Below are 9,425 nucleotides of genomic sequence, written 5' to 3' on the forward strand. Positions count from 1 at the left end.
GGAGGCTGGTACAATTGCCACATTTAAGAGGCATTTGGATGGGTATATGAATAGGAAGGGTTTGGAGGGATATGGGCCGGGTGCTGGCAGGTGGGACTAGATTGGTTTGGGATATCTGGTCGGCATGGACAGGTTGGACCGAAGGGTCTGTTTCCATGCTGTACATCTCTATGACTCTATAACTCTATGACTAGCACTTGGTCCACATCCCTCCAAACCCTTCATATTCATGTACCCGTCCAGAAGCCTTGTAAATATTGTAACTGTACTCACATCCTCTGGCAGCTCATTCCATATACGCTCCACCCTCTGTGTGAAAAAGACATCCCTCAGGTCCTTTTTCAATCTTTACCCTCTCACCTTAGATCTGTACCATCAAGTTTTGGACTCTTCCACCACAGGAAAAAGATTGGACAAATCAAATTGGCATAAGTAGCCTGCAAAAACGAGTTAATAGAATATATTAGCAACAATTTCTTTGAACAAAATCTTCTGGATCCAACTAGGAAACTGGCTGTTTTAGACCTCATAATGTGTAAATGAGATAGGATTACTTAAAATGGCACAGTAAAGGGTTGGCAAAGTGGCTCAGTGGTTAGCACTGCTGCCTCACAGCACTAGGGACTGGGTTTGATTCCAGCCTTGGGCGACTGTCTGTGTGGAGTTTGCACATTCTAACCGTGTCTGCGTGAGTTTCCTCCCACACTCCAAAGATGTGCAGATTAGGTGGACTGATCATGCTAAATTGCCAGGGAGGATCTAGGGACGTGCAGGTTAGGTCAGTTAGCTATGGTAACGCTGCGTTACACGGATAGGATGGGGGAAGCTGGATCTTAGTGGGATGCTCTTTGGACAGTCGGTACAGACACAAAAGAATAACCTCTTTCAACACCGTATGGATTCTGTGATTCTGAAGGATCCTTTTGGTAAGAGTGATCTAAACTTCATAAAATTCCATGTTTACTTGGATGGGAAAAAGCTTAGATCTGAATCTAGTGTATCAAACTTTAGGAAAGACAATTACAAAGATATAAAGGCAGAGTTTGCTAAAGTTGAGTGGGAAAATAGATTCAATAGTAAAACACTACAAAAGCAGTAACAGACTTTTAAGCACATACTTCATAACATGGAACAAAGATATATTCTATTGAGAATGACAGACATTAGAAGGATGCACCACCTGTGGATATCTAAGGAAGTTAAGATGATATCAAATCTTAATAGGAAATGAACTATGCAGCAAAAATTAGTGATATCGCCCAGAAAATTTAAAAAAGAACAAGAAACCAACAAAAGGCATTTAAAGGCTGGGGAAATTTGACTGAGAGAAAAATTGGCATGATGCATAAAACAAACTGTAATAAGTATGCAAATATTTCTATAACTACATAAAAGGAAGATAGTAGCTAAAGTAGGTATTAGTCCCTTAGAGGATGTGACTCAGGAATTAGTCATGGGAAATGAGAAAATAACGGATTTTGAACAAGTAATTTGTATCTGTCTTCACAGTAGAAGGCACAAAAGGCATTTGAAGAATAGTGAGAAATCAAGAGATAAAAGACAGGGAGGAATTTAAAACAGCCACAGTCACCAGAGAAACATACTAGGGAAATTCTTAAGACTAAGGGTGATCAGCACTCTGGACTTGAAGGCCTAGATTACTGTGGTACTTGAAAGAGGGATATGTTTGCATTGAATGTAGTTCAGAAATGGTTCATTAGGCTGATTCCAAGAATGAAGATGTTGCCTTGTAAGGAAATGTTGAGCAGGTTGGACCCGTTCTCATTGGAGTTTAGCAGGAGAGGTGACCTTATTGAAAGATATAAGATTCTGATGAGGCTTAACAGGGTAGATGCTGTTTCCTTTCAGGGGTTGTCTAGAACAGGAAGGTATAGTTTAGAATCATTTAAGATGTATATACTTGCACTGGGTGGCACGGTGGCTCAGTGGTTAGCACTGCTGCCTCACAGTACCAGGGATCTGGGTTTGATTCCAGCCTCGAGCGACTGGCTGTGTGGAGTTTGCACATTCTCCCTATGACTGCATGGGTTTCCTCTGGGTCCTCTGGTTTCTTCCCACAGTCCAAAGATGTGCAGGTCAGGTGGATTGGCAATGTTAAAATTGCCTATAGTGTTCAGAGATGTGTAGGTTAGGTGCATTATTTAGGGGAATGGGTCTGGCTGGATTACTCTTTGGAGGGTCGGTGTGGACTTGTTGGGCCAAATTGTCTCTTTCTACACTGTGTAGATCCCATGATATTGTGAAATTTCTTGTCTCAAAGGGTTTTTAAGTGTTTGGAATAGTCTTTTTCAGACAGCAACAGAGGTTGAGCCATTGAATATAGTTAGACAGATTGTTGAGCTAGAACTGAAAGAAGAGTTATGCAGGACAGGCAAGAAAGTGGAGTTAAGGCCATGATCAGATCAGCCTATGATCTTATTGAATGGCTTATTCCTGCCTCTATTTCTAATCTTATGGCCTAAGTAAGCACCATGAGGCCTCTTGCATGTAATATCATTAAGATAAATGAAGCAAAGATCTTCTTGCTTTATTCCTTTCCCAAGTTTAAAAAAAAGTACTGATTCCTTTCATAAAGGCATGTTTCCTTCCAAGTGCATATTTCACGATAATGGAGTAATTGATCTGGTTTCAGACATGCTTCAAGTCTTTGTTGTTTTTTGTTTCTCCAAATCTGGTAAATTTACCTCCCTCACACAAAATGCACTGACATCGCACCACCTAACCCCCAGACCAGATAGGGAGAACAAGCTCGGACACAATCTTATTATTCAGGCATGTTGGGGAAATATATTGTGAGAAATTGTTTTAAAGTAGACCAGGATACTGTACCTGTATCGAATCCAATTTCATCGTCATGGATATGATCTGAGAGATTGTGCTGTACGGGCTGGTGCTCAGGGGCAGCACATTGTCTTTCTTCACGACCAGCAGTACAGGCTACAAATCAGACCATGCCAGACTGGCCTAAGGTTGCCATCGAGATTGAAGCAGTCTCAGACATCTGGAGGAACGCACAGCACTGTATGAAGAAGGTGAATGTCCTTCTCCACTCTGCCAGCATAAATGCCACCAAAACCTCACATTCACTTTCTACCGCTGCACCACTTCCCATCAAGTGACAAGTTTCATGGCTTTGTATCTGTCCTAAATGGCATAGCAAAACAGTGATAATATAACCTTGATACCTGTGGCAGAGAGCCAATGTGCCAACAGACATAGCAATGTAAGGCGGTAAAGTTGTGAGTACATAGCTAGGGTCAGAATGAGTGAGTGATATGACACTGAGTGAAGAGCCCAGAGAAGCAGCCTGGTCGATGAGCTGGGTGCATGTCTCTGAGCGCACAGTGTCTTTCCTGAAGCCTAACAAAGATAACTGTCAGTATAGCCCAATGCACAAATTTGAAGTGCAGAAGCATCCTTTAAGTGGTTCAGAGATGTGTCATAAGGGTTCATAGAGGCTGGCATATGTCGATCACCAATGTCAATGGACACAGAGTCTGTGTGGCTGGTGTCCATGAGGTGTGTCTGAGGTATTGGTTCTTGGTGTCCAACATGGAGCTCTTTTGGAGCAGTGACGGATTTTCCAGTTAAGATCACTTCTGGTTCCACGTCAAGTTCTCCCAATAGCTAGTTTGTATGACAGGCTTGGGAAGATCACAATGAATAGCGAATTGGACTGTTAAACAAGGTGTTTCTCAAACAATAACGAGTATCAATTGGAAACTGATACTCAGTTGTCACTCCCTAGCGAGAATGTCGCCATGCTGCTTGGGAAAAGTGTACCAAGGTGGATAGAGATTATCTCGATGCCAAAGTGGGCTTCTCTAAATATTTTGCCCAATTCTGCTCCTCATTTTCCCATATCCTACATCGCTCAGAGCCTGTTAAGATTCAATTCCATATTTTATGAAGAAAGCATGACAGCATGGATAAAGGGCTAAATTCTGAGGACTGGTTGCATGCATTAGGCTGGTCACCCAAAAGTGGCAAATGGATGATCTATCCATTCTGTCCTCATGTCACAGAAACCAGTCGGAAACAAATTTGATTCACTTTATGTGAGATGCAGAATGCAATGCGTAGAGAAAAGACTGTAAGTCACAATGTTTCAGCTGTATGCTGAAGACTTATGCCCCTGACTTAACCGTGCCTTTAGCTAAGCAGTTTCAGCACACCTGGTACACTGGAACTTACCATATGAATGAGAACTTTGCCAAGTTATATCCTGTCTACAAAAAAGTACGACAAATCCAACATGACCAAAGACCATCACATCAGTCAACCGCATCTGCCAGCAAAGTAAAGTAATTTTTTCACAATAGCACTTGCATAACAATTTTTTTTAGCTGATGCTCAGTTAGGGATCTGCTAGGATCACTCATCTCCACATCTCATTATAGCCTTGTTCCAAACTCGGGCACTCAAGTTGAATTCTGTGGTGAGATTAGAATGACTGCCTTTGATATTACGACAACATTTGGGCATAAATGAGCCCTTGATGGGAATCTATGGAAACTGGGTGGAGTCATATTTAGTACAAAGAAAAAGGGGTCTGATTTTGAAGGCTAATCATCCAAATCCCAGGATGTTGTTGCAAGAGTTTCTGAGGGCAGTGCTGTTGGGCCAACCATCTTCAGCTGCTTCACCAGTGATCTTAGCTCCATCATAAGGTCAAAAGTAATGATGTTCTCTGTTTGTGTAACATGCAATTTCATTTGCAACAGCTCAGATAATGAAACTGTCCATGTCCGGCGATTATATCATCATCCCTCTCATTACTTCCTTGTCAATATAAAGCTCAACTGCTTTGATCATCCCAATATTTAATTAAAGGAATTTTCACCTAATTCAGAACTGCATTGCAGAGCAAGCAGCCTTACTACTCAGAGAGTGGAGGATTTGAGACATCTGGTGGAGAGGTTTAGCTGGGTGTTGATGAGTACACACAGAAATTGGTATCTTGTCTATGGATGATGTTGTCAGTATTATGACAATAGTGAAAATATAATACTGAACTGGAATCAGTGCCAAAAATAACATTTACAGACAGATAGCAAAGTGGGTGGAAAATTAATGGATGGACTCTAATGTAGTCCTAAAATCTACTTAAAAGCCTGTGTAATTGTGAAAAATTTACTTTACCCTTTCTGCATACTAAGAAGAAAAGTTGAACATGATGATAATTGCAGTGAAAATTTCTTTGTCACATAGAGTAGAAAACTGTTTGGCATTTGCTAGCAAGAGCACACTGTCAGCATCTGTGATCACATTGTTCAATGATGTCAACCCCTGCTCCAAGGTGAAAACCTTTGCCCTTATCAGGGGTAACAAAAGCTATGCTTAAGAGTGGGTAAATCTTATAAGCTCTAAGAAGAGTCTTTGGTGTTTGTGACCAGCTTCAGAGATCCGGAAATTATTTTAACAATGTTGCCCAAACAACTATTAGTCCCAATGTTTTATTTCCACAAATATTATGTTCCTTCGTTTTTTTTCAGTAGTACTCTGTGTCATCACAGATTTCTTTATGAAGCAGGTACCAGCAAATAATTTGTGTTACCATGAGTTTCAGGCAATGCCTATAACCAGTAGTTGCCCTGACCAGGACACTCAAAACAATTTGTTTCCATGCACTGTTCACCAACATGACATGCTTCTTATTTGTTAAAAGACAATTTATGGTTTGTTATGATGCAGTGTTACTTCCCTCAAGGTTACTGCAGTAGCAATCATTATACTCTAATATCAGCAGTTGAAGTCTGAGGCCATTATTGCACACAAGAGGTCACTTTTGAGCCCATGGTAAATAGTGTGATGATTCTGCAAGGATATTACATTTGCAATATGTTTTATTATATTTTGGCTAAGCCATCTGTCAGTACACAAAGAATTGCATTCAATCGGTATTAGTAGGACAAAAAGCAATAAATAGTGAAAGCATTTGACATCAGAAAGCAATAGCCAGTTGCTTCAGCTGTTCAATTCCAGATGTGAATTAACTGGTGAAAGGTGTCTGCCTGCATCTTGAAAATGTGTGCTTGTCTGATAATTAGTGACATGAAATACCTCTGCTGCAAATCATACCCATATCTAGTTTTAAAGCATATTTTCAAACATTATTTCACTCATGTAGTTTGGTAAAGCAGTATTATGGAATTTTACAGCACAGAAACAGTGTGCTACTTGAAGCAGGTGTCTTGTGTTGCTCAATTGTACAGGCCTCATTAAAGGGTCAAAGAATTTAGCAGGCCTCTTCGCCAGTTTTCTGATGGTTTGGTCTGTTATTGCATTGAACTATTAATATAAACTTGACCTAGGCAGCAATTCACATTCTATTTCAGTTAAATGTACTTTATATATATTGCATAGTAATTCATTTGACTGTCACATTTTCTCTTTTTCTCACCAATTAGTCTCAATCATCACTCATAGAATAAACAGCACAAACTGAATTTTACTAAAAATGTAAATTTTAGTGAGTTTTCTGAAGGGTTTCTCTCCAGGAGCACTAGTGAGAATTGTCACTTCATTTTCCAAAGATCAGCTCCTTACCCACGCATCACATTGCTACAGTGCCCCACTCTTCTTCTCTCTCATGGGATTCATGGTACTTTTAAACAGCTATGCACCAGGTTAACCATTTCCAGTCAGGAAATGCCCTTCATTGTGCAAATAGTGTGAGGGGAACCAAAAACCAACAATCCTTGTGGCACTAACCTGGTATTGCTGACACTTAATAGCGATACAGATGCACATTTGTAAATGCCACTCATTGGTGAGATTCTCGACTTGTCATTCAAAACTTCGTTAAAGGATTGGACTTTTATCTCTCAGTGTTGAGAATCTAACTTCTGTTGATCTCACATTATTTTCCCAACTGATTCTCCAATGCACACAACGTTCAGGGACTGGAAAGATTCGGCTATTCTTTTCTAAGCTGCTAAGAGTGTATGCTTTTGTAAGATGGTTCTGTTTTAAACTGTCTTTTTCAGTTCAATGTAAAATGGAACATTCAAAACGGTGAGGTGATCTCCTATTAGTTCTGCTCAATGATTAATCATAAGCCAATGTGACCTGGTTGTCATCAGAAACTGTATACCTTGGTGAAGCCCTATTACCTACTTGAACATTTTAAAATTCAAACTTATCTTTCAAAGCTTTTGGTTCCTACAGAAATTATAACAAACTCATGATCTTCAGAAAGCTAGAAAATAATACTTTTCAGAAGATGTTCAGAGAAACATCTGTCTGTTTTTAAGGCAAGAAGTATAGATCCATCACTGCTCTATCAGCTGGATTCAGAATTTCTGTGGGAATTATCGAGTAATTGAGATAAACAGCATAGATTCTGCAGTCCAACTCATCCGCACTGACCAGACATCTGAATCTGATCTACTCCCATTTGCCAGCATTTGGCCCATATCCCACTAAACCTTTCCCATTTATATACCCATCTAAATGCCTTTTAAATGTTGTAATTGTATTTGCCTACACAACTTTCTCTGGTAGCTCATTCCATACATGCTGCACCTTCTGCATGAAAAGGTTACCCCTCAGGTCTATCTTAAATCTTTCCTCTCTCACCTTAAATCTATACCCTCTGGTTTTGGACTCACCCACCCTAGGAAAAAGACCTTGGCCAGTCACCATATCCATGCCCTTCATGATTTTGTAAACCTCTGTAAGGTCACCCCTCAGTCTTTGATACTCCAGGAAAAAAAAAGCCCAACTTATTCAGCTTCTCCTTCTAACTCAAATCCTCCAGACCCAACAATAGCCTTATAGATTTTTTTTCTGCACCCTCTCAAGTTTAACAATATCTTTCCTATAGCAGGGAGACCAGAATTGAATGTAGTATTCTTAAAGTGGCCTAAGAAATATCCTGTACAGCCACGACATGGCATCGCAACTTCTATACTCAATGTTTTGACCAATGAAAACAAGCATGCCAAACGTGTTCTTCACTACCCTGTCTACCTATGACTCCACTTTCAAGGAACAACGCACCTGCACCCCTAGCTCTCTTTGTTCAGGAACACAGTCCAGGGCCCTACCGTTAAGTATATATGTCCCGCCCTGATTTGCTTTACCAAAATGCAACACCTCACATTTGTATAAATTAAATTCCATCTGCCATTCCTCGGCCCATTGACCCATCTGATCAAGGTTCTATTGTATTCTGATATAATCTTATGCACTGCCCACTACACCACATATTCTGGTGTCATCTGCAAACTTACTAACCCTACCTCCTAAATTTATATCCAAATCATTTATATAACTGATGAATAGCAGTGGACTCCACACCATCCTTTGATCAAGTCAGTGGGATTGTGCCTTCATCTCGTTCTCCAAAAATAATTTTCAACATATTGGCAACATGAGGTATGATAAATCCCTGCACATCCTGCAATTACATTGGTCTAAAATGACTTGAGATGTTATGACATTGAAAAGTGTCGCCTTTGTAAATTTGACTGTGAAAAATGTGCCCTCCATTCTTATGGGCGCACATAAGAATTACCAAGCAATATGTATTATGTGCAAATTGGTATGAATTAGAAGTACATGTGGAACAGTTTGTAGCAACAATCTTTGAACTATTCATGAAATATATGATGCTACTATCTGCTTGTCAGTTCCTTTTAAATGTGATATATTTTCTGCATCTGTTCCTAGGTCACAAAGTAATTAATCAGATTACCATTGCTTCCCAGAAGCATACATTAGTTTCTTCTGGGAAGGGTGTGTTAATGTGCCAATTCAACAACCCTCCATGACTCACCTCGGTCTAACTGCATGCCCATTTAACTATCCATCAAAGAAATGTTATCATTCTTTGCTATTTGCCCACAGAACAACAAGAAACATAAAAACAAAGTGCAATACCCAACTCCTTCTTAAAATCATATAATGTTTTGGCCTTGACTGCTTTCTGTATAGTGAATTCCACAGGCTCACCATTCCCTGGGTGCAGGGATTTCTCTTCTTCTCAATCCTAAATGGTCTGCCCTGCATCCTCACAAGTGACCTTTGGCTTTGAACTACCCTGCCATTAGGAACACGCTTCCTGCATTGACACTGTCTAATCCTGTTAAAATTGTATAGGTTTTTATGAGATTTCGCCTCATTCTTCTCGACTTCAGGAAACATAATCCAAACTGATTCAACTTCTCATTATACATCTGTCATTCCAGGATTCAGCCTGGTAAACCCTCACTGCACTACCCCTATATCTTTCCTCAGACAAGGAGGCCAAAACTGCACATGGCATTCTAGGTGTAGTCTCACCAAGGCACTGTACAATTGCAGTAAGATATCCTTGCTCCTGTACTTGAATCCCCTCACTTTGAAGGCCTGCATACCATTTACCGGCTTTACCACCTGCATGCTTACCTTCAGCAACT

The sequence above is a fragment of the Chiloscyllium plagiosum genome, chromosome 9 (assembly GCF_004010195.1).
Source record: "Chiloscyllium plagiosum isolate BGI_BamShark_2017 chromosome 9, ASM401019v2, whole genome shotgun sequence".
NCBI lineage: Eukaryota > Metazoa > Chordata > Chondrichthyes > Orectolobiformes > Hemiscylliidae > Chiloscyllium > Chiloscyllium plagiosum.